The sequence below is a fragment of the Silene latifolia genome, chromosome Y, assembly GCF_048544455.1.
Source record: "Silene latifolia isolate original U9 population chromosome Y, ASM4854445v1, whole genome shotgun sequence".
Classification (NCBI taxonomy): Eukaryota; Viridiplantae; Streptophyta; class Magnoliopsida; order Caryophyllales; family Caryophyllaceae; genus Silene; species Silene latifolia.
Genome location: NC_133538.1, coordinates 102,773,421 through 102,788,554, shown reverse-complemented (window position 1 = coordinate 102,788,554; position 15,134 = coordinate 102,773,421).

Here is a 15,134-nt window from a genome sequence, read left to right as displayed (position 1 = left end):
GAATGCTCCCACTCATTTCAATGAGTCTTTGCTTAGAGAAGCAAAATTTAATTTCATGAAGACTACTCTTCATTCGTTTGTTTAGTCTTAAAACTTTCATTGAAGTGGTTGCGGTATTTTGGTCAATTTTGATTTCCAACAAATCTAGTTACCAAAATGATTTAACGTTTCAAAGTACTTAACTTAATTAAGCATATGAGAAACAATTGTAAGTAGATATGTTAGTCAAGAATCAAAAACCCTTTTGATCACAAATAACTTCCATCTATACTCTTCACAAGAGATCCTTACAATTGATAATTCGAGGTTTTAGAAGAAAATTCATATTTGTCTTTAGTTACGATGTTTTAATGGATATTTGAATCAAAAATTGAAATGATATCGTATATGAATTGTGGTAAAGAAATAGAACAATATGATAACGGAATAGTGGAAAACTTAACATTTATCGTTTTATTAATACTTGTAAATAACAAGTAAAGCATTTACATAGTGACCTCTACCCAACTATGATAAATGATTCCATAATCCAAACTCATATTAACTTGGGCACGGTGTGGCCGATGAATCCCTTATCAATATAACTCGGTGGATTAACTCTTTAATCGATTCTAATTTTAGAACCTTGGTCGATAAAATTACATTAATATTTATCTTTAGCCCGGAACACATACGACTACGGTCACGAATTCTTCCGTTGAGATCAATCCAAATTTCGAATAAATGTGTCCATGATCCAAACCCACATTAACTTAGGCACGGTGTGGCCGATAAATCCCTCATCAACATGAATTCGGTGGATAGACATTTATCACCCACTTCCCCTACATAACAAGGTTTGTACCCCGGTGTGGCCGAGTGCACTCCCTCACGAAATAGGTTTTCATGGTTTCTACTTTTTGGTAAGGCTAAGTCTCAATTGTTTATTTTTAGCGAGAGTTCATGTCAATTTATTATCTATCACGTTTTAAGTGAACTAAAGCGGTGAACTACGATAATTGTAATTGAAACGGTCGATAAACTCGATAAAAATGACAATGCATGTTTTAGTTATGGCGATTTAGCGATGCATGCAACATATAAATAAAATGCAAAGCTTAAAAATAAAATCCTAGTATGGTCTTCCTAAAATAGTAAATCTAATAAACTATTACAAATTCGGAAACCAACTCCTTTGGTCTCTTGAACTTCGGTCTTGGCACGCATTTCAAGGCAATACTTTCTTTAATGGATCGCCTTCTCGAGTGGCACCGTCTTCAAGGAACTCCGGAATGAATAAATTACATAATAAATTACATAATTTCCTATTATACATTTGTAATTAAAAATAAAAATAAATCTATTAAATTACAAAACGGTGATACGAGATCACAATGAATTACAACCGAATCGATATTCCTATACATTTCGGGTAATATCAATTAAAACTAAGGCCATACTAAGTAAAATTATATAATTCAAAAATTACATAAAATTAAAATATGACAATCATAAATAAAATGCAGCATTATAATATGTATGAACATGCCAAATTTTATGCTAAATCGCCTTTAAGGAGCCAATATCGTATATTAATCGGTTTTTACGGATTTGCGTGATTTAACCTTTTAAAATCACAATAATTACATAAATTCAAATTTATGTACAAGTTAATTACCCTAACCATCTTAGGACTCAAAATTAGTCTTCACTAACATTTGACAATAATTAACTTATATTTCTTAATATTGTTCATAAATTGACTCAAAAATACAAAATTATACTATAAACTTCAAATTAAATCATAAAAATTTCAAATAAATTTGAAATTTGAAATTTAAACTCATGAACATTCTGTAAAAATACAATGACACTCTTAATGTTCAAAACATAGGTTAAAAATTTCTAAAAATTATCGAGAAAAACAATGTTACGGTTTATCGGTTTTATTAATTATGACCCTAAAAAATGAAAAAAAAATTATTTTTATCAACTTTTCACTTTTAGATCTGAAATATATGATAAAATTCAACATGTGACCTTTTTCCTAAGTCATGAAGTATGTTTTAGCATTTTTACTAATTAAAGTCACTATTTATGTGATTTTTCATCAAAAATTCATAAATCATGCATAAAGACATCATTATAGCCAAATATTTTACACACATCTTGTAAAATTTCATGTGACAACATACTAAATTTCCATGACCAGATTCGAAATATAACTCATTTTAACCTATTTTTCTATTTAAATACGATTTTAACTTGAAAAATCCATATTTCGAGTATAACAACTCATTTTATCATGAAAATTTATAGGCCATCAGTAGATAATATATGTGAAAACATATCCAAAAACCACTAGAAAAATAGAAGTTTAGCTATTTTTAGTCCAAAAATGACATTTTTATCATAAAATCACATTTTAATGCCATTTTTATATAAAATGAACAATAAAAATCCATAAATAAACCAAAATATCCTAAATACATTTTAGGACCAGAAACTTTAACATGCAAATAAATTTCGTGATATTTCATAATAAACACAAATTTATAAGTTTTGTTTGTTAATCGTATAACTCGGAAAAACAATAACCGATTTGCATGCAAACAACCTAATGCTCTGATACCACTTGTTAGAAATTATTAATCTCATTAATTTACATATTCATATATGAATTAATTTATTTAGTCATAAAATAAATTGTTGATCTTAGGCATGCAAACTAAATAAGAAGAGATAAGAAAATCGTTTTCTCACCATCATAAATTCGGCCAAATGGGCAAAAATAAAGGTCTCCTACCTTCATTTGTTCTTGAGCTAGAAAATACATTAGGATGATCATCCATGACTTCAAAATAGAAGCCCTCCAATAAGTAGCACCCAAGACTATCCCATAATTCCACAAAATAATATGTACTAGATATTTGTAATGTGGTTTACCTTAAAATCGGTTACTAATATTCATATACTACTACTAGTATTATTAGTGATTGATTTGTACAAATTTGATTCATAAAAATTGATTTTATGAAGAAGAAGAGAGAGAATGTTGGTTTTTCATAAAACATGAGAGAATAGAAAAATTGAGGAAAAATTCTCTCAATTGTCCTCCACAAAACCGGTGGGTAGGGGGTCCTTTAGGACCTTCTCCTTTTTCCTTTTTGTCTTCACAAGACAAATTGTGTAAGCCTTTGTCCATAGTCATGTCACTATCAAGTGTCCTAGACAAATGAATAAGACAAATTAATAAGACAAAACTACAAAAATGCCCACCAATTTTTCGGTTTTGATGTGTAATATGGAGTCCATTTTATTTTTGTCAATTGTACAATTGTATGTCATGTGACATGTGACATGTCTTATGTCATGTTTTAATTTAAAATGCATATTTAACAAATTAAATATCATTTACAAATTAAATAAATCACATTTAACAAATTGACTAGTAATTCAAAATTACTTTCTCATAAAATGGTCATTTAAATACTAGTTAATATAATTCACAACATCTTGTAATTATAACTAACTTATCATTCTCATCTCGCGTGTTTCGCAAACACCGATTAATTTTAGTAATATAACTTCTTAAATTACTAAATAAAATCTTATTTAATCACATTATAATAAGATGTCATTTTCTCTCTTATGATAAAATTTGTTCAATTTTAAGGAATTAATTAATCTGTATCGACATACAATTAATTAACCTTTTTCAATTAAGGGAATCGTCATTTAGGTGTGACCTCAAGGAATCAACTGATCACCACCGTCGCACGACAATAATGTCAAACTCTAGCCAGCCAATCATTACCGATATGTGTGGACCAGTTGACTATATATGTAAGGTATCATCCCTTTCGTATTCTTGATATGAGATTTAAATATGTGATCAATATGATCGACAATTATGATCGCATTATTGTCGGGGACACTTACTCCAACACCTATAAACCAACTGCTTCCAGGAGCCACAATCGAAACGTAAGAGTCATATTCTTATAAGTAGGAGACTTGGTACTCCGAAAGGTGTTCCAGAACACCAAGAACCAGCGAGCAGGGAAGTTTTCTTACAACTGGGAAGGACCTTACCAGGTAGAAAGCAAGGTGGGTAATGGAGCATACAAAGTCATGTCTATGGAAGTGAAACTTATACATAAGCCCTAGAACATTACTCACCTGAAAGAATACTACATTTAGGATCCAGTTATTGAACCACAAGTCTCACCTTCAGAAAATACAGTAGAAAAATGACATACAAGTGATAAACTTTGAACTTGCACCATCAGTTCCTAAACTAAATTCTTATGGTGCTTTACCATGAAACAGCGTTTACCTGAAGGGATACAACACCCAGAATCCACCCGCCGGAACCCCGGTCCTATTTTTCAGTAGGTACGACAGAAGAAGTGGAAACCCAAAACTTTAAGTTGTGGCACCAACTTCTTATTTATCTGCCTGAACAAGTACCACATCGTTACTTTTTGCAGCTCCAGAGAAGGAACACTATCCGCCCGATAGGTTATCTCGTTCACAACGTACGTGTTAGCCACCTTGGATCTATCAGATACTGCTAAAGGGGTAACAACTTAAATCGTGCTCTTAAATTCTTTCCGAATACTTAAAATTCTTACTTTTTCCACCCTTCGGTGTTATCTCAGCCGGTAGCGCTAAGGGAATAAAACGTGGGAGTCACATCTTCGAGATTTTTTGCAAAGGGCCCAGATTAAGTGTTGTTTTCTTTTAAATTTTTAGTTGTACTGATTGAAGAAGTACAGTCGCTTCTGAAACAATTTCCTTTATAATCCACTCCCATTTGTGATATTTATTTCTTTTTAAGATTTTTTGAGAACTCTTTGAATTGGAAACTAATCCCCAGCAGTTTGAAAGTAAAAGGACTAGAAAAATATCCCTCCTGCAGGACATACATAGTGTGCGTGGTTGGACTGAGACTCAAGCATTCGGTCAGGATAGAAGACCCCAGGACCACCAAAGTCACCCTAACAGAACAGTGAGTCGGCCAACATACAATGCATGTATGACAAAAAGCACAGTACGCACAGTAAGTACATAACCAAATTGAAAAACATAAACATATCCGACCCCCAGAAAGGAGCAAAAACAAAATCTAAGCAATTGATCAAACAGAAAAGCAAGCCAAACGCCTCACATGGCTAAGGCCAAAACACCAATAAACTAAAACAAACAAGAGGACATTCCCTCATCTAATCAGCCTGATCTGGAACAGGCACCTCCTCACATGCAGGGGCAGCAGAAGAATCAGGGATGTCTTCCTCCACATGCACCACCTCTTCAGCATGAAGACCCGCTTCCTTACAAAGACTCGCTTCCTCCTCCGCCATCAGCTCGTTGATAATGCTAAAGTCGGGCTAGATGGGGAAGGTCTCAGCAAACTGCCTCTCCTCCTCTTCCAAATCCAAAGTGGTGTGCGTTCCATTCTGAAACTCCCGCATGCGCTTGATCTGGGATTCCCGGGCAGCGTACAGCAAGGCATCTAAAAGAAGCTTCTTCAAAGTCTACACTTGATCCTCAGCAACAGCAAGATTATCAGCCAAGGAGGAGTTGGAGCTCTGGCCCTTTACCATCTGAGCCTGAGTTTTAGCTAGCTGTGACTGGTCAGGGCTCTTCTCATCAGCAGCAGTAGAGAGCTGGGATTCCAGATCACCAACCCTTCGCTGTAGGTTGTTCACCTCACCCATCAGGCGAGGGACCTCCTTATGTACGGATGAACAGGTTCAGCTGAAGACTCTTCCAGCAAGAAAAACAACAACTATGAGCAAGCCACTCAGTAAGAACAAAAAAAATAGACAGAAATAAAGGCAGCTACGCTTGCAGCAAAGGCGGTTTTCACTGAGATATCCAAAATCTCAGGCATGGGTTTTGTTCCCAAGTTTGAGGCAGCAGCAGGAAGTAGGAATTGTTCCAACTGACGCCAAAGTGGAACACCAACATCGCCACCGTAACCACGAGGGAAACGAAGGAGGGTCGTTGAGTTGGACAGGGGCACCCTAGGATGCACCGACGCCAGTGGAGGAACAGATTTCGGTTCCGGCATAGGAGCAAGAACAGTTTTCTTCTTTGGAGCAGGCTGGGGGGCAGAGGAGGCAGACTTTCTCTTCTTCATCTCCATCACAGAGTCAAGACAGAATGTAGTTTTACCTAAGAAAAATGGTCATTGCACCAGTTACACGGTATAAGACAATCTCAACAGACGGAAAAAACAAAGGACAAAAGCCTCACTAGATGACATTGACGGTTCCGTCTCAGGGTCTTTTTCTTAGTTAGAGGAAGTTCCTTCCACCTCTTCTTCGTGTGGTTCCTGATCTTCTTCTTATTCGTCCTGGCTTGGGGAGGGAGACTGAGGAGCCTGGTCACAATATAAAGATCCTTGATGGGAGTCGGCTGCAGCAGATCTGCGAGAAAGAGCAAGTAAGAAGAGTGAGATCAAAAGGGAAAAGCATAACATCAACAAACATAGATTACCTTCAACAGAAGTCCACTTGTCAGACAACTGGTCAGGGGTAGGGGAGATGGAGTCAACTTTCACAAAGATAAAACGCTTGAACCAGACCTCATCCCTCACTTTGGGAGGAAGGATCACCTCGGAATTCATCTTGTTACAAGATCTAAGGGTCACTTGACCATGCTTGACGGATCTGTAGGTGTACAGCGCCGCCAAATCACCAAAACTCAGACCCAAATTATAGTCCTCATCCAGGATGCACAACGAAACCAGAACCTGCCATGCATATGGCTTAAGTTGACATATCGCCAGCTTATTGAAGGAAAGGACTCATTGCACCAAAGTAGGGAGTGGGCGTTGATGAGGAGAGGGTCAAAGGAAACAACTGTAAATACCAAGCAGAGACAAGGAGCAAAGGGCATTCAATCATTCACTCACTCACTCACTCACTCATCAAACCTCCACTCCAGAAAATTATCAGTCATCACCATACAAAAGCATTAGTCTTTATTTCCATCATAATTGTATCATTAGGTTGTTCCTCCTCAGTACCCCAGAAGTCATAATGCATACATTTGGCGGGATCACGACTCCCCCCCGCGGTTTTTTCCACATTTGGGTTTTCCGCGTCACCATTTTCTTGTGTCCTTTACTTTTTGCATTTCTTATTTTGTTCCTTCAGTTTACGAGTTCACGCACATCACCTTAAATTCAACTAACAATAGACCACTTTAACCCACCAATGTTACACCTGCTCCTTTCGCAAAATGGTTTTAAAATATTTTAATCGCTTTATTTAAATAATTATATTTTTGAAGGCCAATTTATGAAAATATACTTTTAGTCTTATACTAATAATAATGATAATAATTCCGTCTTGAGTTTATAGTAGACTTAAGATGTGTTTTCTAGTGAAAAATCGACTCAAATTGTGAATTGGGCCTAGAATGACTATGGACCAACCACTCACCTTTTTCTTTCCACCTAACTCCTTATCCTAAATCCTACCATCACTTTCTCCACCAAAAATCTTAGAAACTTCCACCACCTCCAACTTCTCCATTTTCACAATTTCTTCCAATTCACTAAAATCGCCATAACTAACTCGTTTCTCAACCAAATCAAGTGATTTTAGTGCTTATTTCTTCATCTCCCCGCCCTCCATCTTTCAAGGTAAGAAATGTCCCAACTTTCTCCCTCTTTCCCCTTTGGCCGTGGCATTTATGGCACGAGACTCCATGTTAAATTGTTCTTTTTGTGTGTAGATGTTAACTCGGACAACCCAGAGTAGTTTTGAGTCGGAAATGTGAAGAGCAAAAGGTAACGGTGATAGGTTACTCGACATTATGTCAATTTTGTGTGTGTATATGTTATAGTATATTCATGTGTGTTAAAGTTTGAATCTTTACATGTTTATTGTTGAATAAGTTTGTATGTAAAACCATCTTATGGTTGTTTGAGAAATTTTTAGTCTTTTGGTTACATGAGTGTTAATATGGATGAATTGGGTTAGTTACATGGATGAATTAGTGAGTAAATCATCTTGTTCATGCTTAATATTTGTGTTTAATTATATCATGAAATTGTTAATTTGTAAACTATTGAGTTGAGAACAATTGGGTAAAGTTGGTTGCTTGGATATGTAAACTATTGATTTCCATCTCAAAGTATACATATGAAATTCCTTTTTAATTACATGTTATTCAATTGGATTGTTGAAAAGTCTATGGATCCCTATGAAATACTCAAGAGGGGGGGGGGGGGGGGTGAATTGAGAATCCACCACTTTTTCGACTTTGATCGAAAATATAAAAGTATGATATTTATAATTTGAATTTATGAATTAAATTCAAAATATAATTATCACACAAAAATAAAACAAGCGATAAATAAAATTGCACACCAGATTTTGAGTGGTTCAGCTTCACACTCCGAAGCCTACGTCCACTATTCTCAATTAACTACTTTAGTACCTCTCCACGGATTACAAAATAATCAACCCCTTTTACAACTAACTATAGTTGTAATAATGAGTATCGTTAAACACTCGACTTGCTCTCGTTATAAAGAATGTAATAAGAATATCTCAAAGATTGTTTACACAATTGAACGAATAAGAGATAAATCTATGACCACTATTCTCCAGAACGATACTTAACAATTGTTGACTTGAGTAACACGACTTTCCAAAAGAAAACAAATTTTGCAATTAAAAACTCTTTAAAAGCAAAGACAAATTAAGCTCGCAAATTATGTATGTTGAAAAGTTAATTTTAATGTGTCCTATTACCTCCTATTAATACAAAATAAAAATAGTATATGACAACAACTAAACAACCAAATAATTAATTCTTTTACGTACAAAATTTTTATCTTAAATCAAATTTTATCTTTTATAAAATCAAATAGTAATAACTAAGTTGTTGCCACTTACACGTAAATAGGAAGGTATGAACGAATAACAATAAGTTGTACTTGACTCAAAAACTACTTGTGAACACCATTGGACCACACGAGATATAGATACAAAGAAAGTCTAAGACTAACTCTATCTACACGTAGGAACAATAAAGATGGGACAAGACTTCGTTAATTTGAGTCAAAGACAAATTGTTAATTTGTCAACTAATTTTTCGTAAGATAGGATACTAATATCCAAATTAATTACAAATTGTTACAACTCATAAGTTATTACAAATTAGAATTATCTTTTAGAATATAGTAAACTTATTTAAAATATAAAAAGACAAATTTGACTCCAAATAGAAAAATGTTTTAAATAATTAAAAACACATTAAATACTATTTGTAAAATATAAAATAAATTTTCTTTCGAAAATATCGTGTTACGTAGCCACCCTAAGTTATAGTACACTCGACTATAACTTAGAGTATGAGTGTATTAAGTTATAAATGTAATAATTATAACTTAAGACTAACTCAAAACAATTATTAAATATCGTAAAGGAGAGACGAACTAACTACTGACTAATCTTCCTTGAATTAATCTTCCTTGAAAATTCTTCAGATGTAAGTTCCTTTCATCATCTTGATCACGAACTCAAACCGCATTATCAAATCGTCATTTTGCAATTTATAACCTTGTTAATCTATAAAGACTAAACAAACAATTATGTGCAAACTTATATAACTATTATTATATACTTGTCATCATCAAAACATAAAATGTATAAGACATGGTCCAACAAATTCCCCCTTTTTGATGATGGCAAGTCTTCAAGATTTGTTTCTACGTTTTAGTTCCCCCTCAACCCAAAAACAATCATAATTGTAAATACTTTGAATTAACGGTTTGATAAGTGAGCTAAGTTATAGCACCTAAGGACCTTAAGAGACATATGATCTTGACAGGGAGCAAGCTTAGGCAAATAACGCATTGATGTGACCATAATTAGAGCATATTTAGTCCCCGAATTAGCTTTGTTCCCATGCTTTTTAGTGCATATTTGGGTCATTTATTGTCTTTAGTTCTTTGTTTTGCATATTCTTTGAGGTTTTGATCCCTTGGTAGGAAAGGAGTGCAAACCTTGCATTTGCATGGCAAAATGAGGCTAAATTGATTGAATTCAATGACCAAGCATCAAGGAGAGACAAGATTTGAAGGCCTTTGTACATATTATAAAAGATGGGCAATGATGAGAAAAGATCCTTGCATCCCCGAGGAAATCTCCAAGGATTTTATGAAGAAAAAGGAAGAAAAGAAAAAGGAACAAGACTGCCTGACAATCCGTGCGGATTGTCTAGAAGACGCCCGTCTTCACCCCACAATCCGTGCGTCTTCACCACCAAGAAGCCCGGGCAAAATCTCCAGAAGACACCCGTCTTCACCACCTGGACGCCTGGGCAGAGACCGCCAAATCCGCTCGTCCCGTGCTAAAGACGCCCGGATTCCCAAACAGTCCCATTTCGTCTTCTTCAAGCTTTAAGGAAGGATGCACATCTTTTTCTAGAGACCGGAGTCTTCCAAAAGGTACCGGCGTTTCCTCAACAAGGGACTTAATCGTCATTTAAGCCCTTAGTTAACCCTAATTCATACACCTAATCCCCACTATAAATACCCCATTAGTCTAATTAGAAGAGCATGTTCTTCTTAGCAATCCTTAGAGTAGTTAATATCAATCAAATCTCTCTTTAATCTTGTAATCAACATTTAATCAAGTTTTAATACAAGTTGTATTTCCTTAATCTATCTCTTGTTCATCCTTTATTTTGGGTAATTGAAGATTATTTGGGTTAATATTGGGAGATTGACAACCTCTCAATCAAGCATTCAAGTACTTCTTTTATTCTTTGCATTATTATTGGAATCATTAGTAGGTATATGTAGATACCCGTATTCGTCGATTTTGGAATTTATAGAGAACCAGACAAACACCCGATGATGATAGGACACATGTATTCTTTAGTTGTCATTGTCATTATTTGGGTTCGTTTTACGATGTGGAATGAGCGTTGTCGACGGAGTATTTTAATTTAAATGATATTTAAATTAAAGCTTTTTTAAGGTGAATTCATTTTATTTTTATTTTGAATTAATTTTCTCAAATTTATTTTATTGAAAATAAAATAAATATTTGATTTGAAAAATCATTTTATGAGTGTATTTGATTTGAAAAATCAATTATTTTAATGTGTTAATCGATTTGAAAAATCGTTTTAAAAATCGAAAAAAACTCGTTTTAAACACGCGTTTTGGAGCTCGATTATAACTCGGTTTTTGAGCCCGTTTTCTTTACCAGTTGGCACGAATCTCGAGTACACTAACCAACCTAAGCCTCTACCCATCCAATCCCAGTTCGAACCTCCTTAACCACGGCCCAAATCCCATCCCAAACACTCCCCAACAGCCCGCATAAAACACGAGCAGCCCCCCTGTTTTGCGTGCCAAATCCCGAGCCCAACACCCGCTCCAAATACCACCAAAATCCGTGCCCATTAACCCTAACCCATACCCTAGTATCCTACCCATATTACCCTAGCTTAACCACCAAGCAAACCCCCCCATACAAAGCCTAAAAAACCTCACAAAAGCTGCTGGACAGCAGCTATTTGCAAACCGAGCCCGTCTGCCTCTCCCCTCTAAAACCCTACCTTAACTCCTTATAAATACCCCCCCCCCCTTCACCATACATTCATTCATCTAAGTTCTCCATACATACTACCGTCATTCACAAGCTTTAAACTCCATAAACAAACCCTAATTGCCTCTCAAAAACCCTCGACAAAACCGACTTACAAACTGAGAATCAGTTTGTGTGTCCTCTTTGAAACCTTTCGTTCTCCCTTCAAACCTCCATAAAAATTCGAGTTTCTTGTTCCAAATTAACCATACAATATCCATATACACATTAGACAAAGATTTACGAGCCAAATTTCCCTTGAGAGTACACGAATTCCCTCGAAAAACAGAGTGTTATACACTCTGTTTTCGCGGCCTTTCCTATCTGTCCAGTTCTGTTTGTGCTCATTTTTCGTGCCTAATAACTCAAAACAAGCAGGGATTGTTTTAAGATCTCTGTTCTCCTCTCTTTCTAGTTTTCAAAATATCTTTTAAATCGAATTTTCACCGTGAAACGAGAGAGAAATCGCAGTTTGAAAGTTGCTGTCCAGATTTGCAAAAAACGTGTTGTTTGCTTTGTTTCTTCGTCGACGACGGAGTCTCGAGATAAAATCTACCATCGATTACGACCCAAGACGGTGTCAAAGATACATGTAGATTGAGGGTGCATCAAATCCTCCTCTTTCTCCCTTTTATTTCATTTTTTATGTTTGTTTTCTTATAGTTCGTTTTTGTTTGTTTATCGTTTTTGTTTATCGATTGTTATCATTAACTATGAAACTAGTTTAGTCCGAGTATGAGTTAAGGTACCACCATGAACACCCACGTTGACTTGAGATGGGAAAGAAACCGCTACATCAGTCGGTCGTAACCCCCGTCTCATTTACATATCCTCGTGTTCAAGGTAGGGCATTAATAAAACGAATTCTAACTTCGCTCTTCGCTTTTGACCCCTCTTTTGTTTCGTGTAATTCGACCCACCCTAGGACCATTCACATGTTAGTATGACCTCTGATTGTTAACATATAACTTGTTTAGATGATATTAGATCAATTTAATAATCTAATTAGACACGTTAGGGTACATCGACATAGCTTTAAAAATCAACTGACGATTCTGTAACATAATTGAATGCATCTCTCTCTTTCACCTAATTTCTCGCTAGTATAAGAGTGCGTGATTAGAACCGTCTTATTAACACTCGATGAGTTAAATTAATTAGCAAACTTGACCTAATTGGACCCCTTTAGGCCGCGTAGAATATACGTTTGCAAGACATCTTTTCCATCGATCAACGTCGTTTCTAACTTGTTTTCTAGCCCGCTTTCGAACTTGTTTCGCAATCAATTGATCTAACTAATGAACCTGACCTAGGACCTAGGGTAGCCGTGTCTAGAGTGGTCGTGTCTTGGCCGTGTCCTTTGGTCTTTCTTGCTTCGTTTTTTTTATGAATCGTTTGTTCTTTATTTGTTTTGTCGCTTGTAATTTATCGTTGTTCGTCGAGTTGTTATTTTCAAGTTAGCTTTCTTTTATCGAGTCAAAACCTCTTCCAAAAACCTTAGTCTTGTTTGGTTAGATGGTTGTGCCCCAATGCAAGTAAGAGTGTAGTAAATCGCATGTTGTTTAAAGCAACATGGCCCGATTTATGCTAATGCATGCTTTGGTGTGTGACCCAATGTCTAATTCGATAAGATTAAGTGAAAGCACACATTACGAGGAGTGACCCAAGGCCGTGAGTCATGTAAGCCGTGGGCCACCCCTTTGTGCACGTTTGTCTAGGTCGAATGGCCGTGTAATGCGTCATATACGGTTTTGTGTATAGCATTGTATTTTAGATCGAGTTGTATCTTTAATTTCTCGTTGTGTCGGCATGAAATGCCTGGGTTGTAATAGGGTAGATCCCAACGGCTCCCCCATTCCCCCTAAGCCTTGTTTGCTTTGTTTTGTATGTTGTTAGATCAATCAACCCACATGCTAAATTACGACTTTGACAAAGTTAGTTTAGTTGCATCTAAATCGACATAGAAACTTCACATGTTAGGTTTTTGAAAACGATGTTTGCATATCATATATCGTAGTAGCTATGACCTTGTTTGAAATCCGATACTTGACTTAGTAGAGGCCGTTATCGACGGGCGGGGTTAGGTGTCCTTATGGGCTTCCTAACACGTACCCTCACCCCTTACTCAAGATCTATGGTTTGTGGATCCGTCTAAATACCATTGGATTACGAGAGTCATTCAAATCGAGTGATATAGGGTACAAGTCTTTATCTTTAATCACTCGTAGTCGATTGGCTTTATGCTTTTCAATGAAAGGTGTAAAGTTGACTTGAACGGTTCCAAGTTCCCAAAAAATTTGGTGGCGACTCTAATTTGTCTTAATTCGATTCGAAAGAACCTCGAGTCAATTATGCCTAGTGTGGATCCCGCGGACGCAGTTCCCGCGGGCGTTGTCCTGATTTGGCGACTCCCATTTGGGAAAAGAGGACTAGTTACACTTTGTTTCTAGGGTCTTTTCCTCTGAGGTGAAACTTGAAAAGAAAGTATTGGAAAGTAAAACATTACTCATAGTGCTACGATTCATGCATAAACCCTTAAGGACTTTCCCGGGCCGTCCCAGCGTTTCTTTGTGATGCGTGGGGGGCGACGTCCCACTATGCCAGGAACTCGCACATTGCTTGCTTCCGCTCCACCTCGTCGTGGTTCTTGATGGTGGGGATGCTCTTCCAGGTACTCTACCTAAAGGCCCTTGCTCTATAAGACCCAAAAAGGATGGAGGGCATAAACCTTCTTGTAGAAGACTTGCCGAGACATAGAGATGTCTAGGAGCATACATCCTTATAACATGAGAATGACAATGTGCGAAATGAATTTCCCGAGTCTTTTCAAAACTTTCCGTATCAATTTCAAAACCGAACTTTTGGACACATTACTTTCAAAATAGCATGGTTTTAAAAACGCGGAATGCTGCCCAAGTAGGACCAGAGTTTTCGGCCAAAAATAAGCTTTTATAGCCGGCATGCTGCCCATTTCAAATCTCATTTTCAAATCGATTATTCGTTTTTTTCAAATTCAATCCAAAATATTTCTCGAGCCTTAACCAAGCATGAAATGCGTCGATTCGTGTCCGGGTCCTGGCCGTGTTTGGCTAGGCATGTTTCGTTCTAAGAGTCTAGAACCCGACCTTGTTGGGTCGCCCAAGCTCACCTCTTGGGATTCGAGTCATGTTGGTCCACCTTTTTGTCTAGGATAGTCCACAGAAATGTCCAAGCTAGGCCATTGTGGACGTTTCATACAAACCTATGGGCTATGTTATTCCAATCACGGGTTTAGTCACACCGAGTCCGGTTTAGAACCGAATTATGGTGATTCGGGTCGTGTCGTTTTGTCGAGTCCAAATGAATCAAGGTCTAAATCCAACCGTGAGTCGAACCTTTTGGTTAATCAGTCTCAAGTCGAGTCTTTGTTTGAGTCAAGGTGGTGTCGTGTGCTTAAGTGTGCAGGGGCTCTTACATTCGAATATTGACTCAGTTCGGGGTTTTCTTGTAGAAAGGCCGCCAAAAACCCGACTTCAAACAATGGAAGAT